Raw genomic sequence first — 19,129 nt, 5'->3', positions numbered from 1 at the left:
TTTTAATAGACTTCACTGGGTCAGGGAAACAGACTTCAAGGCCCAAGAGATCAAACTCTTAGGCTAAGGGCAAATCAGCAGCATTCCTATCCATATTGCCAGGGGACTGCAAAGAAAGTTATCTTGGTTCTGAGAAGAGTGCAGAAAAATGGGGTGGGGAGAACCAATCCCTGAGCTGTAACACAAATAGATTCCTATGTATTTACAGCCCCAAATTACATTATATGGGAAAGCCTAAAGGTTCCAAGCTATGAATTTAGTTTACATTGACTCCAAACATCTGAAGAAGCAAATGAAAATCCTCTCTGGGGGAAGGTACCTTCATCTTAGGCTTCAAAATATTTCCATAAATAATTTTTCAAGAATCATGAGTAGTAAACATAAAAAAATCAAGCACACTGGGAAACAAGGCACCATAAGTGAGAATCAGTAGAAAAAACAGATAGCAGAAACAGATTCTCAAGATGCAGATATCAGAATTTTCGAAAGCTATCTATAAAACACCTATGTTTTCAAAGTTTAAAGAAATAAAAGATATGTTCAAAAATATACATAAGTAGGTTGCTATTCAATAGTACATACTGATACAGTTACAGGTGTTGTTTGCAGCTGGTATCCATTCTGATTGATTATTGCCCATGCCATATAAGTTGTTAAACACTTTGAATATCACAGAAGTTTGTAGGAAACAGAAACCATATTATGTGACCTTGCTGATTTGAAAAAAAAGAACTACTTGAAATGAAAAATACAAAAACGCAAATGGAAACATAATGGATAGGTGTAATAGCAGACTGAAATAGGTGAAGAAAAAATTAGTGAACTGAAAGATAAAACAGAATAAATTAGCCAAACTGCAGCACAGAGAGATTATAAACATGGAGGACAGTTAAGTAAGAATTCTATTCTTTTTAGGACAACTGCTAAAAGACTAGAAACAGTAAATGATTTCCACACTAGCAGAAGGGGGTAACTAGAAAGTAAAAGAAAAAGAATGAGGACAGTTTTTTCAACAAATGGTGCTGAAACAACTGGACATCCACATGCAAAAAAATGAATCTGGACACAGACCTTAAACCTTTCACAAAAATTAACTCAAAATGGATCAAAAACCTAAATGCAAAACCCCAAATTATAGAACTCTTAGAAGGTAACATGGGAGAAAATCTAAATGACCTTCAGTTTGGTGATGACTTTTTAAACACAATACCAAAAGCACAATCCATTAGAGAAAAATTGCTCTGTGAAAGACACTGTTAAGAGAATGAAAAGGCAAACCACGCTGTGGGAGAAAATGTTTGCAAAACACATATCAGATAAAGGATTGGTATCTAAACTATATCAACAATTCTTAAAACTGAACAATAAGAAAACAAGTAACCCCAATATACAATGGGCAAAAGATGTAAACAGACACCTCACCAAAGAAGACATACAGATGGCAAATGAACATATAAAAAGATGCTAAACATTGTATTTCATCAAGGAAATGCAAATTAAAACAGCAACGAGATACCATTACACACATATTAGAAGGGCTAAAATCTAAAACACTGATAACACCTAAACCTGGTGAGGATATGCAGCAACAGGAATTCTCATTCACTGCTGGTAAGAATGAAAAATAGTAGAGCCATTTTGGAAGACAGTTTAGCAGTTTCTCACAAAACTAAGAATATTCTTGCCGTATGATCCAGCAGTTGAACTCCCTGGTATTTACCCTAATGAACTGAAAGCTAATGTCCACACAAAAACCTGCACATCAATGGTTATAAAAGTTTTATTTATAATCATGAAAACTTGGAAGCAACTAAGATGTCCTTCAATAGGTGGTAAAAATATAGTCAAATTCAGACTACTCTAATACTGTAATGGTGGTGTGTAAATCACTTTTATCTCTACTATAAAAGTTAAAAAACAATAATATTGAAAATAACTATGGCTACGATAATTTGTTAAGAGATGTACAATATAAAAGAAGTGTGAAATCAATAGCATAAAATGTGGGCAGAGGAGAAATAAAAGTTTAGAGTTTTTCTATGTGATTGAACATAAGTTGTTAGCTTAAAATAGACTTTTATATCTGAAAGATGTTTTATGTAAGACACATGGTAACTACAAAGAAAATATCTTTTAATACATACATAAAAAATAAAGAGAAAGGAATTAAAGCATACCACTACAAAAAATAAATCAGAAAGGAAGACAGCTAGAGAAGAAGAAAGGAACTAAAAACACAGAAAACAACTTAAAAAATGGGAATAGTAGGGGCCAGCCTCGCGGCATAGTGGTTGAGTTCGGTATGCTCTGCTTTGGCAGCCTGGGCTCATGGGTTTGGGTCCCAGGCACAGACCTACCCACTCATCAGCCATGCTGTGGTAGTGACCCACATATAAAGTGGAGGAAGACTGGCACAGGTGTTAGCTCAAGGCTGATCTTCCTCAAGCATAAAAAGAGGAAGATTGGCAACAGATGTTAGCACAGGGCTAATCTTCCTCAGGAAAAAAAAGGAATAGTAAGTCCTTATTTATCAATATTACTTTAAATGTAAATGGACTAAATTCTCCCATCAAAGACATAGAGAGGCTGAATGGATTTAAAAAAAAACCCAAAACAAGATCCAACAATATGCTACCTACAAGAGACTCATTTTAGCTTAAGAGCACACATAGGCTGAAGGTGAAGGGATAGGAAAAGATATTCCATGTAAATGGTAACTAAGAGAGTAGGAATGACTATACTTACATCAGATAAAATAGACTTTCATCAAAATCAATCACAAGAGACAAAGAAGGTCACTATATAGTGATAAAGGGATCAATTCATCAAGAAGATATAACAATTGTAAATACATATGCACTCAACATTCAAGCATCTAAACATTTAAAGCAAATATTAACTGAACCGAAGGGAGTAATTGATGGCAATACATAACAGTAGGGGACTTCAACACTCCACTTTCAATAATGCATAGACCGTCCAGACAGAAAATAATTTGAATAATAAATAAATAAATAAAATAATAAAGAAATAGTGGACCTGAATAACACTGTAGACCAAATGGACCTAACAGACACATACAGAACATTTCATCCAACAGCACCAGAATAGATGTTCCTCTCAAGTACACGTGGAACATTCTCCAGATCATATGTTGGGCCAGAAAGCAAGCCTTAACAAATTTAAGAAGACTGAAATTATATCAAGTATCTTTTCCAATCACAATGGTATGAAACTAGAAATAAAAAACAGGAGGAAAAATAAAAAATTCACAAATGCATGGAAATTAAACAACACACTCCTGAACAACCAATGGGTAAAAGAAGAAATCAAAAGGGAAATCAGAAAGTATTTTGAGACAAAAGAAAATGAAAATACAACATACCAAAATTAATGGGATGCAGCAAAAATAGGTCTAAGAAGGAACTAGTTTATAGCGATTAATGCCTACATTAAGAAAAACAAAGATCTCAAATAAACAACCTAACTTTACAGCTCAAGGAATTAAAAGAAAGAAGGAAAAAACCACGCAAATTTAGCAGAAGGAGGAAAATAATAAAGATTAGAGCATAAATAAATGAAACAGAGACTAGAAAAAAACAATTAAACTGAGTTAGTTTTTTGAAAAGATTAACAAAATTGACAAACCTTTAGCTACACTAAGAAAAGAGCGAAGATTCAAATAAATAAAATCAGAAATAAAAGAGGCGACATTACAACTGATACCACAGAAATACATAGGATCATAAGAGACTACTAAGAACAATTATATGCCAACAAATTGGATAACCTAGAAGAAATGGATAAATTCCTAGAAATATACAACTTACCAAGACTGAATCATGAAGAAACAGAAAATGTGAATAGACCAATAATTAGTAAGGATATTAAATCAGTAATCAAAAACCTCCCAACACAGAAAAGCCCAGGACCAGATGGTTCTAGTGGTGAATTATACCAAACATTTAAAGAAGAATTAATACCAATCCTTGTCAAACTCTACACAAAATTGGAGGGAACACTCTCAAACTCATTTTGTGAGGCCAGCATTACTGTGAGACCAAAGCCAGATAAGGATACTACAAGAAAAAAAGCTACAAGCCAATATCGCTGATGAATTAGATGCAAAAATTCTCAATAAAATACTAACAAATCAAATCCAATAGCACATTAAAAGGATTATAAACCATGATCAAGTGAGATTTATCCCTGGGATGCAAAGATGAATCAATAAATGTGATACATCACTTTAATAGAACAAAAATAATAGAATGAAAAATCATATGATTCTCTCAATAGATGCAGAGAAAGCAGTTGACAAAATTCAACATCCTTTCCTGATGAAAGCTCTCAAAAACTGGGTCTAGAAGGACCATACTTCAACATAATAAAGGCATATGACAAGCCCACAGCTAACCTCATAGTCAATGGTGAAATACCGAAAGCTATTCCTCTAAGATCAGGGACAAGACAAGGGTGCTCAGTCTCACCACTTTCATTTAACATAGTATTGGAAGTCTTACCCATAGCAATTAGAAAAGAAAAAGAAATAAAAGGCATCCAAATAGGAAAGGAAGAAGTAAAATTGTCTCTGTTTGCAGATGGCATGATCTCATACATAGAAAATCCTAAAGACCCTACCAAGAAAACCGTTAGAACAAATAAACAAATTTAGTAAAGTTGCAGGATACAAAATCAACATACAAAAATCAGTTGTGTTTTCATACACTAACAACGAAATATCAGAGAGAAATAAAAAAATCCCATTTATAATAGCATCAAAAACAATGAAACACAGGGGCCAGCCCAGTGGCATAGTGGTTAAGTCATGAGCTCCACTTTGGTGGCCTGGGGTTCGCAGGTTCAGATCCTGGGCACAGACCCAGCACCACTCATCAAGCCATGCTGTGGCGGCATCCCATACAAATTAGAGGAATATTGGTACAGACGTTAGCTCAGTGACAACCTTCCTCAAGCAAAAAGAGGAAGACTGGCAACTGACGTTAGCTCAGAGCCACCTTCCCCACAAAAAACAAAAACAACAATGAAATACATAGGAGCAAATTTAACCAAGGAGGTGAAATATCCGTACACTAAAAACTGTAAGGCATTGATAAAAGAAGTTGAAGAAGATACCAATAAATGGAAAGATATCCCATGTTCATGGATCAGAAGAATTAAAATTGTTAAAATATCCATATACTGAAGACATCTATAGATTCAATGCAATCCCCATCAAAATTCCAATGACATTTTTTACAGAAATAGAAAAAACAATCTTGAAATTTGTATGGAACCACAAATGACCTTGAATAGCCAAAGCAATCTCGAGAAAGAAGAATAAAGCTAGAGGCATCACACTTCCTGATTTTAAACTACATTACAAGGCGATAGTAATCAAAACAGTATGGTACTTGCATAAAAATAGACACATAGATCAATGGAACAGAATCAAGAGCCCAGAAATAAACCCCCACATATAAGATCAACTATTATTTGATAAGGAAGCCAAGAATACTCAGTGGGAAAAAATAGTTTTTTAAATAAATGGTGCTGGGAAAACTGGATATTCACATGAAAAGAATGAAACTGGACCCCTATCTTACACCATTCACAAAAATTAACTTGAAATGGATTAAAGACTTAAATGTAAGACCTGAAACCACAAAATTCATAGAAGAAAAGATAGGGAAAAAGCTCCCTGACGTTGGTCTTGGCAATGATTTTTTGATAAGACATCAAAAGCAAAAGTAAACAAGTAGGACTACAACAAACTAAAAACCTTCTGCATTGCAAAAGAAATAATCAACCAAATGAAGAGGCAACCTATGGAATGGGAGAAAATATTTGTAAACCATATATCTGATAAAGGGTTATTATCCAAAAATATATAAGGAAGTCTTACAACTCAACAGCAAAAAGACAAATAATCTGATTTAAAAATGGGCAGAGGACTTGACCAGACATTTTTCCAAAGAAGACATACAAATGGTCGACAAATACATGAAAAGATGCTCAACATCATCAATCATCACGGAAATGCAAAATTAAAATGAGATATCACCTCCCACCGGTTAGAATGGTTATTATCAAAAAGACAAATGATAACAAGTGTTGACAAGGATGTGGAGAAAAGGGAACTCTAGTGCACTGTTGGTGAGAATGTAAATAGGCACAGCCACTATGGAAAACAGTATGGAGGTTCCTCAAAAACTTAAAAACAGAACTATCACATGATTCAGCAATTCCACTTCTTGGAATATACACAAAGGAAATCACTATTTTGTAGAGATATCTGCACCCCTATGTTCATGGCAGCATTATTCACAATAGTCAAGACACGGAAACAAACTAAGTGTCCATCAAGGGATGAATGGATAAAGAAAATGTGGTATATATATATATACATTGAAATATCATTCAGCCATCAGAAAGAAGGAGAACCTACCATTTGTGACAACATGGATGGACCCAAGGGCATTATGCTAAGTGAAATAAGTCAGACAGGGAAAGACATATACTACATGATCTCACTTATATGTAGAATCTTAAAAAACCCAACCCATAGAAATAGAGTAGAATGGTGGTTGTCACAGGCTGGGAGATGGGAGCAATGAAGAGATGATGGTCAAAATGTACAAACTCCCCGTTGATGACTAGGTCCTGGAGATCTAATATATGGCATAGTGACTATAATTAATAATACTGTATTATATACTCGAATGTTGCTAAGAGAGTAGGTCTTAAATGTTCTCACTAGAACAAAAAGGTAATTATGTGAGGTGATGGATATGTTATCTAACCTTATTGTGGTAATAATTTTGCAATATATATGTGTATCAAATCATCGAGTTGTACACTTTAAACTTATAAAATATTACACATCAATTATATCTCAATAACACTGGGGGAAAAAAAGAGATGCCCTTCAACAAGTGAATGGGTAAACAAACTATAGTGCTTCCATACAATGAAATATAACTGAGCAATAAAAAGAAATGAGCTATCAAGCCATGAAAAGACATGGAGGAATCTTAAATGCATATTGCTAGGTGAAAGAAACCAATCTGAAAAGGCTACATCCTAAATGATTTCAACTATATGACATTCTGGAAAAGGCAAAACTATGGAAACATTAAAAAGATCTGTGGTTGTCAGGAGTTCAGTGGGAGGGAGCAAGGGATGACCAGGAAAGTACAGGGGATTGAAACTATTCTGTATGATACTGCAATGGTAGATAGATGTCATTATACATTTGTCAAAATCTACAGGATCTGTAATACATAGTGAAAACTAATGTAATCTATAGACTTTAGTCAAAAATAATGTACCAGTATTGACTCATCGATTCTAACAAATATGTCACACTAACGCAAAATGTTAATAGTAGAGGAAACGACGTACATGGGGGGTGGTGATGGGGTAACATGGGAACTTTCTGTATTTTCTACTCAATTTTTCTGTAAACATAAAACACTATAAAAAGAAAGTCTATTATTTTTTAAAAATGTTCCTAAAGAAGGCCAGAAAGGAGAGGAAAAGATACACGATAGATGTGACAAATATAAAGCACAAAGTAAGATGTAGATTTAAACTCAAATATGTCAGTATCATACTAAGTGTATAAGGACTAAATGCTCCAGTTATAAAAGAAAAATGGTCACACTGGATTAGAAATATCAAACTATATGCTGTATACAAGTTGCACATCTAAAAGATAAACATACGGAAATGTTAAAAGTAAAAGAATTAAAGAAGATATACCTGGAAAATACTAACCAAAGAAAGCAAGTGTGAATATATCAATATCAGACAGAAATGATGTTAAAGCAAAAAGTAATACTAGAAATAAAGAGGATTACTTCATACCAATAAAAGCTGCAATTAATGGGAATATAATACAGTGCTAAATTTGTATGCATGAAAAGCGTAGCCTTAAATATATAACATAAAAATGACAAAATTAGATGGAGAAATAGACAAATTCACAATTACAATAGGACATTTTAACAACACATCTCAGGAATTGATAATCACACAAAATATGATTTTGGATACAGAAGATTCAAACAAAATAAACAACAAACAATCAAAATTTATATACATATAAATTATATATGTATATATAAATATATATTATATATATTATATTTATTCCCCCAAACTGCAGAAAACACATTTCTATCAAGCAAACACAGAATATTTACAAAAATAGACCATATGCCTAGCCATAAAGCAAACTTCAACCTATTTAGACTATATACCTAGCCATAAAGCAAACTTCAATCTATTTCAAACGTCTGAAATCAACTACAATGCAATTAAGGTAGAAATCAATTACTAAATAGATGTCAAGAAAATCCCTACTTGTTTCAAAATTTGGAAATAACATTTTTACACAATTAATGGGTTAAAGAAGAAACCATAAGTAAAATTAAAAATACTTTCAATTGTATAACAAAAATACTATATATCTAAACTTTTGTACTGGGTATGAGGGATATCCAGGGATGCTGCTAATGTTCTAATTCTTCTCTGGGTAGTGGCTACATGAGTTTGTTCACTTTGTGATAATTTACCAGGTCGTATACTTACAATTTGTGTATTTTTCTCTCTATAGGTTATATACCAATAAAAATTTACTTAAAGTATCATGGCCTACAGTTAAAGCAGCATTTAATGGAAAATGTATTAAATATATTATGCAATAAATATATTTTAAGAAGAACACTGTAAAGTAATAAGCCAAGGATCCATCTTGAGAAGACAGCAAAAGAACTGCAAGATAAATCCAAAGAAAGTGCAAAGAAGAAAACAATAAAGATACTAGCAGAAATTGCTGAAATATAAAGCAAACATACAACAGAGAAGATGTACAAAGCCAAAACCTTGTTCTTTCAAAATACTAATAAAATGGACAAACCTCTGGCAAAACAAATAAGGAACAAAAAGAGAGAAGGAAAGCCAAAGTTACCAAGAGGGTATTTGAACAACTTTATGCTAATAAAGTTGAAAATGTACACAACATAAATGCATCCCTAGAAAAATAAAATTTACCAAAACTGATTAAACAACAACTAGAAATATCTGAATAGTACTGTAACTATTAATGTAATTAATCAATAGTCTAAAATCTTCCCACAAAAACGCAAATCCTAGATAGCTTCACATTTTAGGGGAGAAATAATTCAAGTCTAACAAACTTTTCTAGAGACTAGGGAAAAAAAGGAAGACTATGCAATTTATTTTATGAGGCTAGCATAACCTTCATATCAAAACTTAAAAGACAAAATGAGAAAGAAAAATTAGAGCCCAATTTCACTCATGAAGACTGATGCAAATATCCTCAACAAATATTAACAAACCAAATCCAGTAAAATAGAAAAAGAATAACTTCATGACTGAGTTTGGTTTTTTTCCCAGGAAAGTAAGTTTGGTTTAACACTAGAAAACCCGTTAATCAGTACATTAATGACATAAAGGAGAAAAAAATCATATGACCATCTTAACAAAACAAAATAGAAAAGCTCGTAGCAAATGAGCCATAGAAGGGGACTTCCTTAATTTGATGTACGGTACCTGTTCTGGGTCGAATGTCTCCCCAAAATTCATGCCCACCCTGGAATCTCAGAATATGACCTAATGTAGAAATAGTCTTTGTAGACGTAATCAAGTTAAGATGAGGTCATACTGGATAGAGTGAGCTTTAATCCAATGACTGGGGTCTTATAAGAAGAGGGAAATTTGGACACACACATAGAGAAGAGAATGCCATGTGATGACAGAGACAGAGATTGGAGTGATGCCTTTACAAGCCACGGAAAGTCTAGGATTGCTGGCAAATATCAGAAGCCAGGAAGAGACAAGGAAGGATCCTCTACTAGATACTTGAGAGAGAGCACAGCCTTGCTGACAACTTGATTTTGGGCTTCTAACCTCCGAAAGAATAGATTTCCATTGAAAGAATAAATTTCTGTTGTTTTAAGCCATCTAGTTGGTGGCCCTTGGTTACAGCAGCCCTAGGAAACTAATACAGTATCTATATTTATATTTAAAAAAACCAACAAAAAACACCCTAAAGCAAATATCATACTTAATGGTAATTTAGGGTAACTTTCCCTTCAAGATCAGGAACACCACTTTTATTCAACATGGTACTGTAAGTGTTAGCCAACACAATAAAGCGAGAAATATATAAGGCATAAGGATTGGAAAGGGAGAAACAAAATCACCATTATTCACAGTTGATATAGTTGGATATGTAGAAAACCCAAAAGAATTTGTAAGTAAATTATCGCAATTAAGAGAGTTTAGAAAGATAGTTGTATTTAAAAAAACTAAAATAAAAATAAACTATATGGAAGGGTTCTGGAAATATGGTGGTGGTGGCAACATAGTTTTTCAATTTCTCTGAATCCCCACATGAAAACAGACTGAGCATGTAGATGGCAAACCAAATCTGATACTTAGACAACATTTACAACAAAACTGGATGACAAAGCATCCCTATGAATTTCAAAATACAAATAGGTGGTGACAAAACACCAAGAGCTACAAGACCAGCATTATATCAGCATCTGTACAGGATGAAGAAAAACAGAAGGTAATATGGAAGTGTCTAATGGACAACAGAAAAGGAGAACTTCAAAATAGCTAATAGAAATTCATTGACAAGCATGATGGGGAAATTCGAGAACAGCAGTTGCAATTGGAAGGGAATTTACCTTCTTCATTATTAAGTCAGTTCAAGGGTCTCATAGCATAAATGGACTAAAGAAGCTGGAGCAGTCTAGCCCCTATGAACCCTCAAACTTGACAGGCTCTACACTGAGGAAAAACTGCTGAGAGTACAATCAAAATTGAATAGGACAAAGACAATAGAGATGAAAGAAAGGTATAGACCAGTGCCGTCCAAAGCACCTCTGTGATGATGGAAATGATCTATATTTGTGGTATTCAATACAGTAGCTGCTAGCCACATGTAGCTATTTAGCATTTGAAATGTGACTAGTACAACTGAAGAACTGAATTTTTATAATTTTAATTAATTTAAATTTAAACGTACATAGCCACATGTGGCTAGTGGCTATCATATTGGATAGTGCAAGTCTACACCAAAAACGAAGGGTGCAGTGGGGAGTGAAGCCAGGAAATCTCAGAAAGCAGTCTGCCTTATTTTTAAATGCTACAAAAAAAAGAAAAACACAGAAAAAGGAGCTCTGTGAAGTTTGTAGCACTTTCCAAAACCCCACCTCATTGTAAAAGCTAAGAAAAACTAATATCACATTAAAATGAGAAACAGTAAAGTTTTAAGATAAATACCCTAAAAGCTGTTTTTAAAAAAAGAGAATAAATAGGGGCTGGCCCCGTGGCCGAGTGGTTAAGTTCGCGCGCTCCGCTGCAGGCGGCCCAGTGTTTCGTTAGTTCGAATCCCGGGTGCGGACATGGCACTGCTCATCAGACCACGCTGAGGCAGCGTCCCACATGCCACAACTAGAAGAACCCACAACGAAGAATACACAACTATGTACCGGGGGGCTTTGGGGAGAAAAAGGAAAAAATAAAAATCTTTAAAATAAAAAAAAAAAAGAGAATAAATAGCATAAAAACACCCCCACAGAAAAATGAAAGCATGCTAGGAAAATGTGCCCACAAAACAGGTCAAAACTCTAACCAACTATTTCAAAATGAGCTAAAAGACATTAAGAAAATTATACAAGATATGAAAAAATGTCATAGGTCAGAATTAGAAAAACTCAGAAATGAAGTACTAGAGCCCAAGAAAAAAATAGAAATAAAAGAAATAAATCATTTCAGAAACGAAAACTAACAAAAAGAAACATAAAAGCAAATAAATACAGCCAAAAATGCCATAAGAGAATAGAAGACAAAAACAGGAAAACTTTAAAGAGGAAATAAAGATTATGTATATTTACCACAATAGAAGATAAACATTAAAAAAGGAAACTAAGATAACTAAAGTGATCTACAGATTCAATGCAATTCCAGTGGCGTTTTTTTGTAGAAATAGAAAAACTCCATCCTAAAACTCGTAAGTAATCTGAACAGACTCTGAGCAGCCAAAAACAATCTTGGAAAAAAAGAAGATAGTTGGAAGACTCACAATTTCTAATTTCAAAATATACTACAAAGCTACAGTAATCAAAACAGTGTGGTACTGGCATAAGGATAGACATATAGACCAATGAAATACAATAGAAAGCCCAGAAACAAACCCTCACATATGTGGTCAAATGATTTTCGACTAGGGTGCCAAGACCAATCAATGGAAAAAGGATAGTGTTTTCAACAAACGATGCTGGAAAACAGGATATCCACATGCAAAAGAATGAAGTCAGATCTTTACCTCACATCATATACAAAAATTAACTCAAAATGGATCAAAAACCTACATGTAAAAACTAAAAATACAAAAGTCTTAGAAGAAAACATAGGGGGAAATCTTCATGACATTGGATTTGACAATTATTTCTTGGATATGACAACAAAAGCACAGGCAACAAAACAAAAAATAGAAATTTGGACTTCATCAAAATTAAAAAAAGTTTGTGCTTCAAAGGATACTACCAAGAAAGGGAAAAAACAACCCACAGAATGAGAGAAAATATTTTCAAATCATAAAGTGATAAAGGGTTAATATCCAGAATAAAGAACTTTCTACAACTCAACAACTAAAAAATAAACAACCCGATCAAAAAATGGGCAAAAGGACTTGACATTTCTCCACAGAAGATATACAAATGGACAATAAACAAATGAAAAGATGCTCAACATCACTACTCCTTAGGGAAATGCAAATTAAAAATATGAGAGACCACTTCACACCCATTAGGATGGCTATTATAAAAAAACTAAAAAAATAACAAGTGTTTATCAGGATGCAGAAAAATTCGAACCCTTGTGCATTTCTAGTGGGAATGTAAAATAATGCAGCCACTATGGAAAACAGTTTGGCAGTTCCTCAAAATGTTAAACATAGAATTACCATATGATCCAAAATCCTACCCTTAGGTATATACCAAAAAAATGGAAAGCAGAGACTCAGATACCTGTACACTCATGTTCATAGCAGCATTATTCACAATAGCCAAAAGGTAGAAGCAACCCAAGTGTCCATCATCAGATGAATGGATAAAGAAAAAGTGGTATATACATACAATGGAATATTATTCAGTCTTTAAAAAGTAGGGAATTCTGACACATGCTACAACATGGATGAATCTTAAGTACATTATGCTATGTAGAATAAGCAGTCACAAAGGGACAAATAGTGTATGATTCCACTTATATGAGGTAGCTAGAAGAGTCAAAGTCACAGAGACAGAACATAGAATTGTGGTTGCCAGGGGCTGAGGGTTAGGGGGAGTGAAGAGTTATTGTTTAATGGGCACAGAGCTTCAGTTTTGCATGATGAAAAGAATTCTGGAGATGAATGGTGATGGGAGTTGCACAATATTGTGTACGTACTTAACACCACTGAACTGTACACTTAAAAATGGTTAAGATGGTAAATTTTACCACAATTTAAAATAATCAATTGTATTTCTATATGCTAGCAATGAATAATTGGAAATTGAAATTAATAAAGTAAGACCATTTGCAATATCATCAAAACATGAATTCTTCGGGATAAAGTTAACAAGATATGTGTAATATTTTTATGCTGAAAGCTATAAGATATTGAGAGAAATTAAAGATGACCTAAATAAATAGAGAGCTATGCTGTGTTAATAGATTGTAACACAATACTGTTAAAGATATTAACTGTCCTCAAACTGACCTATAGATTCAGTGTAATCCCAATAAAAATCCCACCAAGCATTTTTGTAATAATTAACAAGCTGATTTTACAATTTATATGGCAATATAACGGACTTAGAGTAGCTAAAAGATTCTGAAAAAGAACAAAGTTGAGGTTTTACGCAGCTAGATTTTAAGACTTACTATAAAGCTACAATAATCAAGAGAGTAAAGTATTAGCATAAGGATAGGCACAAAAAATTACTGGAACAGAATATAGAAACAGATCTAAATATTTCTGATCAATTTATTTTTTACCAAGGTGCCAAGTTAATTCAACTGAGCAAGGATGGTCTTTCAATACTGGTGCTAGAACAACATGATACGAATATGGGAAAAAAATGAACTTTGACCTTTATCTCTCTCTCTCTCTCACACACACACACACGCACGCACACACACACACACACACACACACACACCCCCACACAGATTAACTCAAAAGGCATCACAGGCCTAAAGATAAAAGCTAAAACTAAAATTTCTAGAAGAAAGCATAGAAGAAAGATTTTGTCATCTTGGGGCACACAAAGATTTCTTAGGACACAATAAACATAAACCATAAAAAATATATAATAAATATGACTTCATTAAAATAAAACTCATAACACACCTACTAGAATTGTTAAAGTTAAAAAGATTGAAAATACCACATGTTGACAAGGATGTGGATGAACTAGCACTCTCCTCCATTGCTGGCAGCAATGTAAAATGGTCCAACTCCTTTGGAAAACAGCTTGATGGTTTCTTATAAACTTAGAAATACACTTACCATATGACTCAGCAATTCCATTTCTAGATATTTCCCCAAGAGAAATCAAAACAAATATCCCTACAAAGGCTTCTACCTTGAATGTTCATAGTAGCGTTATTCATAATAGTCTCAAACTGGAAACAACCAAAAATGTCAGATAAACAGATAAACAAATCGTGATATATTCATGCAATGGAATACTACTCAGGAATAAAAAGGAACATCTATTGATATATGCAACATGAGTGATTCTCTAAAACATTATGTTGAGTGAAAGAAGCCAGACCAAAAGAAAAAGTACACACTGTATGATTCCTTTTTATATGAAACTCTAGGAAAGATAAATGTAATTGATAGTGATAGAAAGCTTATCAGTCACTGCCTTGGGCTGGGAATGGAGATGGGGATTGACTAGGAAGGCACACTAGGGAATCTTCTGAGGTGATGAAAGTATTCTATATCTAGACTGGGATAGTGGGTACACAGGGGTATATACTTGTCAAAATCATCTAACTGTAGATCTAAAATGAGAGCTTTTTAATGTCAATTACACTTAAATAAACTTGATTTTTAAAATAAATTAATAATGATTTGTAAGGGTCCATTTAGTTCTAAAAGTCATTGATTTATGACCTTATGAACTCCACAGAATCTTCTTTGACTATTATAGATTTTATCAGACTATACTGATATCTTATAACAATATGGTTGGAAGAGATCTCAAAGTTCTCTCAGCCAAGAAATTCTTCTGATGCTTGAATCTCCTCTATAACATTCACACTAAGTGGTCATTCAATCTTTGCTTAAATACTCTCAGGGAGAGAAAATTCCCTATATCTTAAGAAAATCCATTTCAGTTTTTGGACAAGTCTAATCATTAGACAGAGTTTCCTTATGATGACCTGAAATCTCACTCCTTGTAGCTCTCACCCATGGAAACATGCATGGAACAAATTTATTTTACTCCTTGTCAGCCATCCAATACATTAGGGTTTGTCAACATCCTCCTTCAAAAGTGTTGCCCCTGAGTCTAACACAATACTTCAGGTATGTGGTAACTAGAGCAGAATACAGGGTGATTACCATTTTTCTTCTATATATTTTATTTCTATTGATGCAGCTTAATTTGAATGAACTTTCTTAGCATTACTGGCTTATGTTGAGCTTAGAGTCAACTAACAACTCCAAATGTTTCACATGTGCTGCTGTAAAGCCACATTTCATCTATTCTGTTCTTGTTCAGTTGGTGATCCAACTGGGGATCCAAGTACAGGATGTTTTGCTGTTTCCTGTTTGTCCTCATCTTATTAGAATGGGCTCATCATTTTAGCCCATTGAGGTCCCTTCAGATTTGACTCTGTCTTCTAACATATCAGTTACTCTTTTCAGCTTCAGGTCACATGTACGATATTCACAAAAGGGTCTCATCTACATATTTTTATTCTAAATTCATATGGTATACATCACACAATTCGATATTCAATTGCACACTTTTATTACTTTCTAATTATTTCATATGTGTAAATCTTGTTTCTACAATACTTTAGGCTTATCTATGGAAAGAACCTTGTCTTCTACTTATTCTATGGTACCAGCCACAAACTAGGCATTCAATAAATATTTGTTGATTTGAAATCTCAATTATGGTATTTTTACAGTATAGCTGTATCAAGAATGGGCCACAACTGACCTTTATCTCCTGTTTACTTAAGTGCTAACCTTCTTTTATATCCATACGAATACATTAGTGGGAAAGGCTATACCTGCCAAAGCATCAGAAAATCACTTCAAAATCAATGACAAGCTGTTATAGTATAAACAGAGGCCACAGTGCCATCTAGTGAACATTGCTAGTTTATTTCTGCTGATCACAAGTTCATTTTCAGTCCTGTAATGGAAAGGTACGATTTTTAGAACTTCGTATAGTAAATAAAATCAATAAAACCAGCATATGAGACATGACTGTTTTCACTTTAGGTCCTATAAATATTCTATAAATAATCTCTTGTGGCTATTCTAAGTTTTATCATTATACTGTGCTTTGAGATTGTGCTTTAGTTTTATCTATAATCTACAGCAGTACTAATGACACTCACATACCTAACTGCAGTTACAAGCTGAGGATGGGATTTCTGTACTGAGTTAGAGAGTACTCAATTGTGCACTACCATTAACTTACATAGACTATCACCAAAACAAGCCATTATCCATCTCTTAATAAAAATTAAGGTTTTATTACGATTTGCAGCAAAATCCCACTATATCAAGTTGTGATAAATTGCCCCTGTACTTAGAACCCAAGCTCATTTCCCCCATACTAAATCTGTTCATTCAAGCCTATGACTTGCACAAACTAAACACTTAAATATCCTCAAAAATAATATAATAAAATTAGGGTATTGGGCCTAAGGTACTATAAACTCCAGAAAGGCAGAATTGATGTCTGTGAAACTATGTAGTTTAATATTGTCTCATACAAGGTACTAGAGATACTCAATGGATAACGACAATTAAAATTTTACATTTATACAACTTAGAAAATAAATCAAGGAAATTACCTGTATTTAGCACTGTTATCTCAAAATGATGATGCTGAATGTAGGAACTAATGAATCTGTGACATAATCCACTAAGAGTTCAGAAGAATATATTTTCCAACTTCTTTGACTTGCCCTAATTAATTTCTGACCTGTGCCTCAATATTTCATTTTAAAGCAAAATAAAATAAAATGTGTTTGTCTCTTCCCAAAGAGTAAAGAACTGAGCTAGGGAAAGAAATAATGGATCAATTTTTTAAATAATATAATCTCATTCAATTCCAATAATCAAGGGCAGTTACAGATCTTGATCACTTTCAATTTCCAATTATCCACAGTAGCAAGGACAGAAATAGTATGAACAAATGGAATTCATATATCAGAGGAAATAGATTGACAGGTATTTACTGAGTCTCTATGACTATTTTTTAATGTAATGAGCACTTACTATGCATTAGGCTCTATGCTAGATATTAGGGAAAGTAAAGATAAGATATGGTCCCTGTCCTCAAGGAGGTGGCAATTTAATAGGGGGCTAAGACAGGTATAAAAATAACTAGAATATAAGGCATATAACTAGGTATAAAGAGAAGTGTTACAAAGTCTTAGAGAAAGAGCAAGACTCAGAAATTTCCTTAGGAAGCTAAGATTGTTATTAGAAGCAAGGCTTTGAAAAAGGAAATTTCAAAAGGTAAGGATGCAGGGAAGAGGTAATTTGCAATGGAGAAGCATGGAAAAAGGTACAGAGGTAGAAAAGCATAGATCATGGTTAGGAAGCAGCAGGTATTCCAGTTGAGGACAAATATAGTACACATGTAAAGGAAATAACATAGGATTATTTTATTTATAGATTATGGAGGACCTTAAGTACTAAGGAATTTGTCTTTATTTACAGGGAGCCATTGAAGATTATTGAGCAAGATACAATAATCAGTTGAAGATTATTCCAATAGCCTTAGAGGTAATGAGAGCTTGGACTAGACTAGTAAGGTGAAGATGGAAGAGGAGACATCTGGCAAAAATACTGCAGAGGCAGAATTGACCAGACTTAGCACATGATTGAATACAGGGGGAGAAGAAGGAATCCATGAATCTAAGATTTCAGTCTTAGATAGCTAGATATACCCAAAGACAGAAAAGTGGACATGGGCTATGACAGAGATCAGGGCTAGAGACATAGATTTGGGAATGGAGAGTTGAAGCTAAGAAAACAGTCGACTGATGACTGGTTAAAGAAGATGTGGTATACACACACACACACACACACACACACACACACACACACGATGGAATACTACTTAGTCATAAAAAATGACAAAATCATCCCACTCACAACAACACATATGGACCTTATTATGTTAAACGAAATAAGCCAGATAGAGAAAGACGAACACTGTATGATTCCACTCATATGTGGAAGATAAACACATGGACAAAGAGAACTATTTAGTAGTTACCACGGGGAAGGGGGTTGGGGGGTGGGCACCTATAAGATGACTAATAATAATGCACAACTGAAATGTTGCAATGTTGTAAACTATCATAACCTCAATAAAAAAGGTCACTAGTGATCTTCAAAGAGCAGTTTATAGAATCATAGATACAAAAATTATCAAGAGGGAGTAGGTAGTGAGGCCAAAAACCTTAGAGTCATTGTTGTCTCTTCTTTCCTATCCTGCATCTGGTATGTCAGAGAATTCTGTCAGCTTTACTTTTGTAATCTCACCATCCACACTTCTGTCATCCTGGTCCATGCCACCATTCTCTCTCTTTTTAGTTTTTTAATTTTTTATAAACAATGGAAATTTATTTCTCATAGTTCTGGAGGCTAGGAATTCCAAGATCAAGGTGCCAGCAGATTCCTTGTCTGGTGAGAGCCTGCTTCCTAGTTCATAGACCTCGGTCTTCACATTGCATCCTCACAAGGTAGAAAGAAGAAGGGAGTTCTCTAAGATCTTTTTTATAAGGTCCTGATCACCTCCCAAAGGCCTCAATCCTAATACCATCACCTTGGGGG

The 19,129-nt window shown here is 34.0% G+C and overlaps 1 protein-coding gene across 1 annotated transcript in view; it reads right to left on the bottom strand.

Moving 5' to 3' along the window:
* Positions 1 to 19,129, bottom strand: part of TEX11 (testis expressed 11) — a 355,345-nt gene that overhangs the window by 85,860 nt on the left and 250,356 nt on the right. The window lies entirely within an intron of this gene.

Source organism: Equus quagga, chromosome 10, assembly GCF_021613505.1.
Source record: "Equus quagga isolate Etosha38 chromosome 10, UCLA_HA_Equagga_1.0, whole genome shotgun sequence".
Taxonomy (NCBI): Eukaryota; Metazoa; Chordata; class Mammalia; order Perissodactyla; family Equidae; genus Equus; species Equus quagga.
The sequence above is the reverse complement of the archived record's forward strand: the minus strand, read 5'-3'. Positions and strand labels throughout refer to the sequence as shown.